Here is a 13,891-nt window from a genome sequence, read left to right as displayed (position 1 = left end):
CAGAGTCTTCATGGAGAGGACCTGGACATCTCAACCCTTTTTTAAAGCTCGGCTGTTGATTCCAATGGGCAGTCTTGGCTGAGAACCACTGCCATTTTCTCTAATCTAGGTGACTGTTCATACCTCTTTCTTGGTCTTCAAACCTCCCATCCTTACTTTCAGAACCTTGTTTCCCACTTACCTGAGAAAGTAATGGCAATCAGAGAACTTTCACACCTTTCCGCCACCAAACGTACGCCCATAAATTCTACTTTCTGCCTGTTACTGTGGATGATGAATTATTTCTGCTCCTGTTTAAGACCAACCCCTCCACTTGTGTGCTGTGTCCTATTCCCTTACTTAATTAAGGACATGACTCTAGCAATATTCCCTTCTCTTTCCAGTGTTTCTCTCTCTCTCTGCTGGACCATTCCCATCTGCCTGCCCCATCTGTCTATCTATGGCTGTTGTTTTTCTCCCACTGAAACCCACCCACACGCATATGCACATGCACTTCTTCCCCTGACCTCATCTTCCTCTCTAGCTGCTGCCTCATTTCTTTGTTCCTTGAAAGAATCATTTGCTCCCTGTAGTTCCTCTTCTCTCATGATTTAAACCCAGTCGAGTGAGTACTTTGCCTCCATCACTCCACAAAAACCACACCTGTCAGGTTCACCAGTGAGCTCCATATTGTCAATCCCGATGGTCAAATCTCAGTCCTTCTCTTGATTTATCAGCAGCATTTGATTGGTTGGGTCTTCCATTTCTCTTGACAAAGTGTTTTCTCTTGGCTTCTGGAATAGCACACACCCTTTGGTTCTCCTCTTCTGTCACTGGTTTCTCCTCAGTTTCTTTTGTCAGCTCATCTTCACTTGTTCACTTTGGAGCACCTCAGGGAGCAGGCCTTGGACTTGACCTCTTCTCTGTCTCCTCACTCCCTGGTGATCTCCTACCATCCATATGCCAACAACCCTCAAGCTATAGCTCCATCACAGACCTTTCCCTGAACGCCATACTCTTATATTCAGTTGCCACATTTCCTTGGGTGTCAAATAAACATCTCAATGATGACAAGTCCAAGACTGAACTGCTTTTACGTCGAAAACCTCCATTCCCCACTTTAGGAGAAGACAGCTTCATCTTTCCAGTTGCTGGGGCTTCAACCTATGGAGTCACTCTTGACTCTCCTTTTCTCATGCTGCATCCAGGCTATCAGCAAACCATCTCAGCTGCACTTGCAAAGTAAATCAAGGCACTGACTACTTGTTTGATCCACTAAATTCACCCTGGTCAAGGACAGATCAATCTCTGCTTTTAATTTTTAGAATAGCTTCATAACTGGGTCTTCTACTTACATTCCTGCTCCTGTGGTCTCCTCAAAACAGCAACTAGAGTGATCACATTAAGAGATGTAGTATGATGTCATTTTTCTGTTCAGAAACCAACAAGGGCTCCCCATTTCACTTAGAGCCAAAGTTCTTTGAAGGGTCTACAAGGTTCTGCAGGATTCGGTCCTCAGGACCTCATAGACTTCAGCTCCTATAATTTTCTGTCCCTTTATTCTGTCTTACTTCATGTCCCTTAAACATAAATCACATTTCTTTTTTATTTTTTACTCAGAGACTTTGCACTGCTGTTCCACTCAGTTGGAATACCCTTCCTTCATACACTCTCCTTGTGTTCCCTTTCTTTTCCTGAATTCAGGTTTCTTTTTTTTTTTTTTTTTAAGATTTTGTTTATTTATTTGACAGAGAGAGAGACAGAGAGGGAGGGAACACAAGAGGGGGAGTGGGAGAGGGGAGAAGCAGGCTTCCCATAGAGCAGGGAGCCTGATGTGGGGCTCAATCCCAGGACACCGGGATCATGACCTGAGCTGAAGGCAGACGCCCAACAACTGAGCCACCCAGGCGCCCCCCTGAATTCAGGTTTCTAACTAACCATCACCTTATTTGAAAGGCCATTCTGACCATCTTATATATAAGATAATCTGCATCCCGCTGGCTCTCTCCCCTTTATCCTGCCTGTTGTTCTTCGGTGGCATATACGGCCACCTGGCTTATTTACTCTGTGTCTCTTCTCACTGGGAAGTTGTTTCTATGAGGGCAGGGACTTTTATCTCTTTTGTTCATAATTATTTTCCTAGGACTCAGAGCAATGCCTTAGGAATAGTGGGCAAAATACATAGTTGTTGGCTGAATTTAAGTTAATCCTCACAAAAACACTTCAGAATTAGTTGGAATTACCCACAGTTTATAGATGAGGACACCAAGGCTCAGGGAAGTTAAGTAGCTTTTCCAAAGTAACAGGGCTTGCTAGGATAGAACCGGGACTCACACTTTCCAAGCGACTAGACACTCTCCCTCTTGAGCCTGGCCTCCCCCAACCCCCCCATTCCAACTTGCCTCATTTTTTTCCACCTCTCGTTGCAAGCAGGCGACCCACAGAGTGACAAAATCCCTGTGAAAATGCCCCAAGTGTGGCTGGAGGTGTAGGAGGTGCATACGGAACGCACACACCATCTCTGATCTACAGTTTCCAAATTCAAAAATCTGTAAAAACCAAGTTTTATTTTTAACCTGTTTGGTGGCAAAACCTGTCCCGGACTAATGTGAGGCTATTTATAAATCTGTAACCTACTTAGCATAAACATGGATTTGTTCTGCGGCAGAAATATTACTTGCTGTCGTTATGAAGAGCTGCCCTGCCCCGGCTGCGGGTTTTAGGCAAGATAGTGTGTAGGCCGCATACCACTTTTCCAAAATACGGAAGCATTCCGAATTCTGACATTTAGCAGGCCTTGAAGATGCTTGCTAAGTGATTATGGACCTGTGTTAAAGCTTTCCTAAATGTCTGGCCTTTGAAACTATGCCTGGAAAACAAGTTTTTTTTTTTTTTAATTTTCCTGGTAACTAAAACTTCTTTTAAGGATCTTTCCAGGAACAAACTCAATTTTATTTATTTATTTTATTTTTATTTTTATTTTTATTTTTTTAAGATTTTATTTATTTATTTGAGAGAGAGAGTGACAGAGAGAGAGCCCAAGAGGGGGTAGGGTCAGAGGGAGAAGCAGACTCCCCGCTGAGCAGGGAGCCCGACGTGGGACTCGATCCCAGGACTCCAGGATCATGACCTGAGCCGAAAGCAGTCGCTTACCAACTGAGCCACCCAGGCACCCCAAACTCAATTTTAAGACCCGATTAAGATCAGGCACACAACAGGCCAACCTGAGAAGGGCGAGTGTGAGATGCCTTTCTAAAACAGGGAATGAATAAAAGTCTATATATTGGACAGTGAAACTCTCTCCCCAACTTTCTTTTTTTGTGGTTACCACAGTGCTAGAAGCTAGGGTTATCTCCCCTTTTCTCTAGTCACAAGATTAGAGGGGTCTCTCTGCATAAACTTAACAGTCTAAGAGAAAAGTCCTATAGATACTGATATTTAGAGTTCTTTCTTTCTTTCACTCTTTCTTTTAATTTAATTTTATTATGTTATATTAGTCAAAATACAGTACATCATTAGTTTCTGATGTAGTGATCCATGATTCATTGTTTGCGTATAACACCCAGTGCTCCATGCAGTACATGCCCTCCTTAATACCCATCACCAGGCTAACCCATCCCCCCACCCCCCTCCCCTCTAGAACCCTCAGTTTGTTTCTCAGAGTCCATAGTCTCTCATGGTTTGTCTCCTCCTCCGATTTCCCCCTCTTCATTTTTCCCTTCCTTCTCCTAATGTCCTCCATGCTCTTCCTTATGTTCCACAAATAAGTGAAACCATATGATAATTGACTTTCTCTGCTTGACTTATTTCACTTAGCATAACCTCCTCCAGTCCCATCCATGTTGATGTAAAAGTTGGGTATTCATCCTTTCTGATGGCTGAGTAATATTCCATTGTATATATGGACCACATCTTCTTTATCCATTCATCCGTTGAAGGGCATCTCGGCTCTTTCCACAGTTTGGCTATTGCGGACATTGCTGCTATGAACATTGGGGTGCACATGGCCCTTCTTTTCACTACATCTGTGTCTTTGGGGTAAATACCCAGTAGTGCAATTGCTGGGTCATAGGGTAGCTCTGTTTTTAATTTTTTGAGGAACCTCCAAACTGTTTCCCAAAGTGGCTGTACCAACTTGCATTCCCACCAACAGTGTAAGAGGGTTCCCCTTTCTCCACAACCTCTCCAACACTTGTTGTTTCTTTCCCTGTCCATTTTTGCCATTCTAACTGGTGGAAGGTGGTATCTGAATGTGGTTTTGGTTTGAATTTCCCTGATGGCTAATGATGATGAACATTTTTTCATGTGTCTGTTAGCCATTTGTATGTCTTCTTTAGAGAAGTGTCTGTTCATGTCTTCTGCCCATTTTTTCACTTGATTATTTGTTTTTGGGTGTTGAGTTTGAGAAGTTCTTTATAGATCTTGGAAATCAGCGCTTTGTCTGTAGTGTCATTTACAAATATCTTCTCTCATTCTGTGGGTTGCCTCTTTGTTTTGTTGACTGTTTCCTTTGCTGTGCAGAAGCTTTTTATCTTGATGAAGTCCCAAAAGTTCATTTTTGCTTTTGCTTCACTAGCCTTTAGAGAGTTCTTTAAATAAAACTGAGTGATTACTCTCAACCCTCCTCTGGTAAGCCACTGGACCAGCAACTCTGCCCATGTACATGGGGTTTCTGGTCAGCTTTTAGGGTCTCACTTTTAAATTTAAAAAGACTGCTCAGTATTTCCAGATATTTGAGAAAAGTTTGAAACATAAAACACAGAAACCAAAAAGAGACAAAAGACAATCACATAAAAAGAAACTCTCAAGAAATAGAGACAGTGCTGGGGAGAGAAGCGAACTTCACAAAAACTATAATTACTGGTGTCCTGGACACAAGACAAGATAGCACAGTAATAAAATAAAGACAGTGTGCAACAAAAGGAGTATTCAGAGAATAAGAAAGAACCCTTGGAAATTAAAAGTATGATAGAAATCAATGAATCAGTAGAGGGTTTTGAATATAAAGTTGAAGAAGCCTTGGAGAAAGGTTAGAAACCAAAAAAGGGGGGGGGCGCTATGCAAGGAAAAATAAGAAAGGATCATTCTAAGAAGTTTGACATCTGAATAGGAGGACGTACAAAAAAAAGAGAATAGAGACAATGGAGGGGAAGAGTTATCAGAGAGATAATACAGGAAAATTTTGAGAACATAGGCTTCTAGATGAAAAAACTCACTTGAATGCCCAGTGCTATGAATGAAAAAAGACACACATCAAAGCACATCATTGTGGAAAAAAACCCACACAAACCAGAAGCAAAGCTTGAAGACATGAGGAAAAAAAAATCGTAAGCTGATCACATAGAAGAATAGAAATCTGATTCTATGGCAGCCCTGGAAACTAGAAGGCAATGGAGCCCTACCTTTAAAGTCCTGAGAGGGATTTATTTCCAGCTGAGAATTTATATTCAGACAAATTATTAATCAAATGTGAGGGAAGAATGATGGCATTTTCCGATATAAGAAATCTCAATGATTGTACTTCCCATACATCCTTTCCGAGGAAGCGACTCTAGATATGTTCCTTCAAAATTAGGGTGGTAAATTAAGACAGAAGAAAAGGAGTCTTCCTTTACGCCTGGAGAACAACCAGCTCAGGTTGGAGTAGGAGGACCGAAGATTCCAGAAGGGAGAGATTCAAGAAAAAAAAAAGAAAAGTTGGCAAAGTGAGGGCTAAATTAGTGATAGGTATGTAGAAGATTAAACAAATAAACAAGAGAGACACTAATGGACTCCAGAAAGGACAATGAAGGAATATACATGAAAGGAATGAACCAGAGCACACCACAAAGCTTGGCTGTGAATAATCATTTATCTGGTCATAATAATGTAACATCTAGTGCTGACTTAATAAAAAAAAAAAAGGTTTATATTAGGAGAAGTAGAAGAGGTACATGGGATGGTGATAAAAGCAAGCTAAATTCTCATTTTCCATAATAGGAAGTAATGAATAATATCTAATATTGAAAACAAAAGGCCATGTAGGTATGCTATTTAGATACACAGAGATCCTTCTAGAATTAGATCAAAGAGCTAAAAGTTGTTGCGTTTGGGTGGCAGAGATTAGGGGTGTGCAGGAGCGGGGCAAGGCCTGAAGTCATGTGTATGGCTCTGACTATAGAAAGGGCCTGTGTGTCTCCGTGCATATCCAGATTGGCAGCTCGAATAGGCACAGTCAAAACTGAGGGATTGTTTGCCGCCGACAACATGTTAACAACACAGTCAAAGAAATGAGCAGGCGCTCCCTTCTTTGGGGTTTTGCATACGGCAGTGGCAGAAGAACTTCCTTTTTCTGGTTCTCTGGAAATAAATTCTTTACGCCATTTCTTTTCTTGTCAGAGCCCGTGTAGTCAGTGTTGAACTCCTCCTTAATTTCGGCTTTTGTTGAGAGAGCTTGGCGGAGCTCTGTCCTAACACTGAGGGAAGAAAGCCTTGGGGAGGCAGGCTAGTGGGTAGAATTCGGGCTTCATCTCTTCCCAGCTTTGGGCCCCGGCTAGTTACTTAAGACCTTTTCCTCCCCTGACAATGGAGAAAACACTCCTTGCCTCATAGGATTGTGTGAGGAATAAATGAATAATTTAGTATAGTAAGTGCCTGGCACACAGTAGTTGCCAAAAACATTTAAATTAAAAAAAAAAAAAAGGAACATTGTGGTTAGCCCTTGGTCTGGTACAGAAGCCCTATAATGTTGGGTCTGGGCCCTACAGATGAACCTTCCAGAAGAAACAAGAGCTTGGAAGGAAGGGGAAGGCAGAAATAATCCAGGAAGTCTTCTGATTTTAGCAGAAATTCTCATTGTATTTTGGGTGCAATGTCTTCTGATCTGACTGTAGAGCTCAGCGAATTTGTAGAGACCCAGACCCTGGAAAGTTTGATGTACAAGGATCGATAAAAGCTCTTAGCTAATTTAGCTTCCATATCCAAACAATCAGAGCAGCCGCTCACATTCCAGATAATGTGGAATAATGGAATCAGGGTTAACAGGGTTATCTTTTACACCAAGGCTCCTGTGTGCCTATGGCGATCCTTCATTTAAGCCAGGGACCTGGGGCCCGAACCCTACCCCTGGGATACGTTGACCCATTCTCTGACTCAAAACCAAGCCCATCAGTAATGGTCCTTGTTTGGGGGACGCTTACATCAGGGGATGCTGGGCCATGAAATTCTTTTCTTTTTTTAAGATTTTATTTATTTATTTGACAGAGAGACACAGCGAGAGAGGGAACACAAGCAGGGGGAGTGGGAGAGGGAGAAGCAGGCTTCCCGCGGAGCAGGGAGCCCGATGCGGGGCTCGATCCCAGGACCCTGGGACCATGACCTGAGCAGAAGGCAGACGCTTAACGACTGAGCCACCCAGGTGCCCTGGGCCATGAAATTCTTATGGTGTATGTGCTTGGCTCATTCTATGAACTTCTTTGGGTTCTTTGGTTCTTGGTGGGCTCTCTAAATCCTGGCTCTGGTCTGTGGTCAGCGCCCACACCTTGTATATCTGAAGGAAACACGTACATGAGGTGTGAGGGAGTTAATGAGGCCAAGGCAGCCTCTCATTTGTCTGCTTTCTTCCTTAGAATCTTCTTCTGATGCTTTGGGGGCTGACGGAGGACCTTAGCTAGGAGCTGCCAGGGGCTGTCAGGTGAGGGAATAGTGCAGGCAGGAGGGAGGGCAGGAAGTGATGGGGCAGAGAATAGGCCCCAAGCATGAGGAAGGCATGGAGTAGAGCATTGGCTGGTTAGGACGCGGGAGACAAGTGGTGAAGCCAAATCTAGATGTCAAGCCAGTGACCCTTGTGGAATTGGAGGGAGGTCGGGGAGCAGAACACCTACAGTTTACAGCGGGCCATCAATTCAGTGGGTGCTGTATTAAAACTACAAGGAAGCCCATGAGTATATAGGTGGCTCAGGGGCAAGGGAATGCAAGGGGCCTCTGTGGTCCGCTGAATGGGTCACACCGGTAGGGTGGTAGGAGGAGTAAGTATAAGCCACTTAATAGCAAAACTGTATAATAGAAAAATCTACTGTCTGTTATTACTGCTCTGTTATTGTTTATTTCTCATGTTTCTGCAAAGTACAAGTTGTACTTGCAATCCAAGGCTATCCCATCAAGTTGCCTCATCTGTCAAAAATCTAGCCATAAACTTGGGAAGGAAGTTAAAAAAAAAAGGGCTTTTGAGCAGCCACAATGGATGGCCAGAGCCCAAGCACAGAGCCGTGCACTGGGTGATGGTGGGGGAGCACCTCTGGTCTCAGTCCCCGCCCTGGAAGACTTCAGTGAGCTGAAGCCACTGGGACCCCGCTTTAAACCTAGCTCTTCAGGGGTTTCTGGAAGGGATTCAGGGGATGCTTATAGGAATAAAAAGGAGGAAGTTCAGATGAGCTTTGCAGTTTCTAGAACATCACCAAGCATCTGCTCTCTCTGGGACTGCACAGTTTCCTGTCTGCCTCTCCCTGGGCCTCTGCCCTGTTCTCTTTGTGGGCCAGCTTCCTCTCCTTCTGCAGGGCCCCGTGGCCCCATCACTTGATCTTGTGCATGGCATTCACTTCTTCTAGCGCCCCTACTACCTTCCCTTGAAGCTCGAGGGTCCACCACTAGCTGACTGTAGTCTTTTTTCATAGTTGCAATTTTGAAAGTATCTGATTGGTCCAGCTCCCTTATTTAGGTGAGTTGCTTTTAAGTCCAAGTTCCACCCTTTGTCCATCAGGGGGAGGCCCAGGTGTGAGTATGGGTTGGGTAGCAGGGAGACAGGTAGAATGACTTGCCTATTTGAGCAATATTGGAGGTCTGTAAGCCACCTGCCAAAGGATTTAAAAAGCACGGATGGAACCCCACATTCCCTCAGTGGTCTGCAGATTGCTGTGGCTGGAGTGTAGGGTGCATGGGGCGGAGTGGCAGGGGGGCTGGTCAGCTGGGAAGGGGCATGAGGCTTGGCTTCCCAGGGTCTTTGCCTGGGTCACAGGGCCACAGAAATCCATGAAGTCTGTTTAGACAGATTATGTGGAGAACTACCCATGCCTCACTGAAGGTTTGGCCTGGAGCCAAAGGAGGGTTAAGAGAGGCTAGCTAGAGAGAGATGGAGAGAGGCGGCCTCCCTCCAGTGAGTCAGCGGTCCCCTAGTCCCCCAACCCTGGGAGCACCTTGGTCCTGTTCCCTGGGGAAGGCTGGTTACAGGCAGGCTCCCAGGTGGGCCCCAGCTCGGCTGCATTTCACATAGAGATCTCTTCCCAGCCTGACCAGTCTCCTCACCGTGTCTTTGGCCCCTGGTGTTTTGTCGGCATTAATTGTAGACAGCGGCAAAGTGCCCAAATGCTGCAAGTGGCTTTTTATTTTCTCGTGTCACCTGATGCCTTTGTCCTTTGTTCTGCTCACCCTGAATCTTTGCAAGACCTTGACATTTCCATACCCTCAGTGGCTCACTTCACCTCCGCTTTCATCTGGTGGTACTTCCTCTTGGGGTCTGCACTCTCGTGGCCTGACTGTTGTTTCTCATGGCATCTCAGGGTCTCTTCCTCCTGGACACCACACTTGTGTGTTACCACGCCTCTCTGTTCCTCAGGGCATTTCTCACCTTTTCCTCCTTCCAGTTCCTTCTCACACACCCCCTCCCTAAGCTTGATTAGGGGAGCTCGTTTTATCATCAGGTCTTATACTTGGGCTGAGCTGAGTGTGAACACAAGTGACGACCCAGACTGCTGGCACTGGGTACTCATTTGCACTGGAAATGTTACACCTGGCGAGCGAGGATGTGGGTGAGGGAGGGGCTGGGCAGAGGGGAGGGAGGGGAGGCCAGGCCCGGGGCACTGGGTCACCTCTCGCCAGTGCCCGGAGCCCTTTATATGGCACAGAAGTCCTGGAGGCAGCAGGCCAAGCCTGAGACATTTGGAAACTCTTTGACTGGGTCTTAAGGAAATAACCATGGGTTTCCCCAAAGATTTAGTTTTACGAACTATTTGTAATTAACAAAAAACCACTGGTGATGGCCAGCCCTTGGGGGTGGGGTGACAGTTCTCATCTGGCCACCGAGGGACAGGTTCCGTAGCCCCTGCAGAAGACTGCTGATGACATTGCACTAAGCCATGCCTCGCTTTCTTGCATCTTTGTAAAAACTCCAGATCACCAAATAAAACCAGGAAGGGTTTGTTATCTGTAGTTATCCTGGAGAGAGAAGAATAGGTAATTTTTTTCCTTCTGACTGAACTCTATTTTCTAAAATTTCTAGATGGGACATAAATTTCTTTGACATTCGGAAGACCAACATTTACTTGAAAAACAAATGCCATCCGCCCAGGCAGCTATAACAGTATAGGGGTTGGAAACTTATTTTCCGTTACAAATGCTCTCAAAATAAATCAGGAGTTGAATTCACATTTGTAACATTACACACACTATACTGTCGGTCACAGGGAGACGGGGCAAGGGTGATGATATATTGGTTGATTGAAACCAGCTATCCATAAGCCTTATCTAAAAATGAAACTTGGGGCCACAACCGTAGTTTTCTTTTTCTTGCTTTCCTTACTGATAACAGAAAGGAGCACAGGACTAAGGGACTGTGGTAGTTTGCTTTGCTTCACCTACAGCTCACTGAAATTGTGCAGCCACAGGAGGGGTAGGTCTGGGCGAGCAGATGGGCGGCTTGAGCCCTGGGAAAGCGGCCCGGCTCTCTCAGGTGGGGCTGTCGTTCTGGAAGGGGCTCCAAAGGGTCAGGAGTAACCAGGGCGGGGCGTGGGAGGAGGAAGGGTCCTAACCCTCCTGCATGTGTTAACATACGCGCTTCTGGTGCTCTGTCTGCAGCTTTTCTTTGTGTGCCTGTGGTTTATTTATTTATTTTTTCTCCTCTCCGCAGGCAAGGTAGAGCCAGTTGTGCAGAGAGGGAGAAGCAGTGAGATCCTGGAGCCCAGCTGAAATGAACTGGCCTCCTTGAGCGGTCCCAAGCCCGGGTGCCAGGCCTGTGTCCCAGCACTGAGGTAAGACCACCTGAATCCCAGCTTGGGGGCATATAAGAGGGTGGAAGCCTCCTCCTCTGGGGAAACCTCTTTCTCTAAGGCTCAGGGAGAAGGAGCAGTTGTTTCTGATAAGTCAAACCCTCTGCTTCCACCTCTGCCCATTGGGGGGCAAGGTCATTTGATGGCCGAAGAGACTTTGATTTTTTAGAGCACGGCTTTTGGACTCTTTGAACAGGGAGTTGTATTTTCTCGGTTGCTGGTGAAATTTGAACTCCAAAGGGCACGAATTTGTCCTCCAGGTGAGACTGCACTAGATTCAGGTGAACGGCTGAACTTAGGTGCACCTGCTCTGTTCTGCCAGGGAAGTTGGGCTTTTAGGAAACTCTCTCTTTCTCTCTCATGCCCAAGGGTGGCAGAAAGAAATTATGTGGGGAGGTGATTGCAAAGCATTCCACTCAGCTCAGTAAAAAATGACTCATTACCCAGGTATGTTCTGACTGTAAAGGTAATATGCGCTCATAAGATATTTGGGAAAATACAGATGCGGAAGAAAATAAAACATGCCTGAAATCCAACCACTGTTAACAATCCTTCGGGTAGGTTTCATGAAGGTTCCCCTTTTTAGAAGCCGGGAGAATTCGCTTCTAGTCCGGAGGCTCTCAGAGAGCTGATTTTTAAATATTCAGGAATTTTGCAAGCTGCTTGTTAAACATTGTTGATAGCCGGAAATTGGCCATGGTGGGGAAGTTTACAGCGAGGAAATCAGCCAGTGCTACAAACCAGGGCCTTTTGGTTTTGGAGATTCAGATTACAGGCTTGCTGTGCCACCACCAGGCTGGGAGGCATGAAGCAAGTCACCCCCCCTCCCCTTACACCCTTCTCCCTCCTCTCCTGTGAAGAGTAGGTACTCAATAAGCATTGGTTGAATGGATGAACAAGAGGGGGATTTCTGTTCTTATTATCCTGGTAAGACGGTTGTGAAGCTCCCTGCCCATGGGAGGGGGTTTAGTTGATTAGTAAACCTTTGTTTTATCAGTGGAGAGAGGTCCGCTGGCCTTTCCCTGCCTTGTCGCTCGCTTCTTGGGGAATCTGTGAATTACTGACGCCCTTTTATAAGGGCAGATAAAAACTCTCCTTTTACTGACAGACATCTGGGGCATATTTCCTTCCTGGAAAAATCAAGGAGTTGGTCAAAGAAGTGTGAAAAGGAAGCCCCCGCGCTGCTAGATGTGAGAGCCAGGACTGAAATTAGAGCTTTTGACTCTTAAACTCCACTGGGGGGTGGGAGTGGGGAGGAGAAGGAGCACTTCCTGCCAAATGTGAAATTTAAACAAAAGCCTCTTTCTTCAAGGCCCTGCTGTGGGCAGATTAGAGCTAATTAAATTAGCATAATGGAGCCCCAGCCTTGGCCCTTCTCCCTCTACTTTCAGAACTTTTGGGCTCCCTGCCCCCCTTCCCCCCCCCCCCGCTTCATGCATCCTGGAGGAGGGGATGGGGAGAAGCTGGGGGCATCAGTTAAGCATCAGTTCACCTTGTAAAATTGTAGTTCATAAAAATTAAAAAGGTGGAAAGGACTAGAGGGGCCATTTGGTCCCACACCCTCATTTTAAGAAGCCAGGTCACACCACTGGTGACTGTTAGTGGCTGAGGGGGAAGATACTTGCTCCTGGGGAGGCAGAGAAGGAGACTGGTGGAATGCAGCACTGCTCAGGAAGCCTTCTGACCACTGAGCCCTTGTATGTGACTGGCAAGGGGACATGGTGGATGGTCTCCAGGGCCAGCCCTGCCTCTACCCTTCTCAGACCCCACCCCGGTAGCTGCTGCCTCAGCCCCCATGCACTTCATGCAGTGGTCCCCTGGTGTGCTTGGAATTAAGACCCCTTCCTCTTCAGGGGTTTGGTTTTCCAGGTCAGTGAAACTAGCTGGGCAGATCTAATTCTGAGGACTTTTAGGTGTGTGTATGAGGAAGGGCAGGGAAGGGTAGGGAAGGCTTAGTCATGGCTCTAGGCCTTGTGCTTCATGCTCTGTTTGTAGGATCTCACTGAACTCGGCAATGACCTAACAGGGTAGGTTTTTCTGTTCTCACGAGGCTGATGTGGAAATGGAGTCTCTCGCAGAGGTAAAGAGACTTGACCAAGATGGCAGAGCCCACAAGCAACCGAGATGTAAGCTGAGCCTGGCTGGGACTCCACAGCTTCTCAGAATTAGTGGGTGCTCTTCACAGCAAGTTGGTGCCTACATGGGCGGGGGTTCCCAAATGCAGTTCCAACAAGCGGGGTCCCTTCCCTCGGGGTACCTCATTCCATCTCTGCCGCTCTGTGAACAGCTGTGGTGGCAGTGCTTGGAGCTTCACAAAAGGCCACACTGTTCCTCTCAGACCCCGAGGACTCTTCAGTCTACAGTAAGATAGCGTCAGAGCTGGGAGGTCCATAGAGTTCTTTAGCATAGTTCCCTCACTCATGTGACGCCCCGGGAGGTGAGTTGGGGTGCTGCTGGCCCCAGGTCTCTGAGTCATCTGGAAGCAGAGGCCTTCTTAGCCTCTGGACTCCCGGTGCTCTTGACAGGGGAACATACTGAGATGGATCTGTTTGGTTTTCCTCCATGTTTGGGTAAGTGATTATTCCTCTGGCAAGAGGGATTTAATTCAGCTTCACAGAGATTGTGTACCCAGCCACATATCCTGGCCTGTTTGGGCAAGAGATTCTGGCTCGGTCTTGAACATACAGGCACGACAAGGGACAAGGGGAGGAGCGCTCCTACATTGCGACTGTATACGACATATATGAGCCCGTAGCCATACATCATCTCCAAGAATTCTAAAGGGAGAAATTGTCTGTGTGTCCCAGGGCTCACCCTGCTAACGAGGGAGCAAAGCAGCAATGGCAGGTCGGGGTCTTTGGAAGATTATTGCAGAGGGTAGGGCTGGGGGGAGG

General features: G+C 46.4%; 1 protein-coding gene across 3 annotated transcripts in view; it reads left to right on the top strand.

The window, feature by feature from the left end:
* Positions 1–13,891, top strand: part of ST6GAL1 (ST6 beta-galactoside alpha-2,6-sialyltransferase 1) — a 118,231-nt gene that overhangs the window by 14,378 nt on the left and 89,962 nt on the right. For all 3 annotated transcript variants that reach the window (XM_021692413.1, XM_021692418.1, XM_021692412.1), the window contains exon 2: positions 10,859–10,979. The gene's annotated coding sequence lies outside the window, so the exon portion shown is untranslated. The remainder of the gene's footprint in view (positions 1–10,858; positions 10,980–13,891) is intronic.

Source organism: Neomonachus schauinslandi, chromosome 1, assembly GCF_002201575.2.
Source record: "Neomonachus schauinslandi chromosome 1, ASM220157v2, whole genome shotgun sequence".
NCBI classification, from domain to species: domain Eukaryota; kingdom Metazoa; phylum Chordata; class Mammalia; order Carnivora; family Phocidae; genus Neomonachus; species Neomonachus schauinslandi.
The sequence above is the reverse complement of the archived record's forward strand: the minus strand, read 5'-3'. Positions and strand labels throughout refer to the sequence as shown.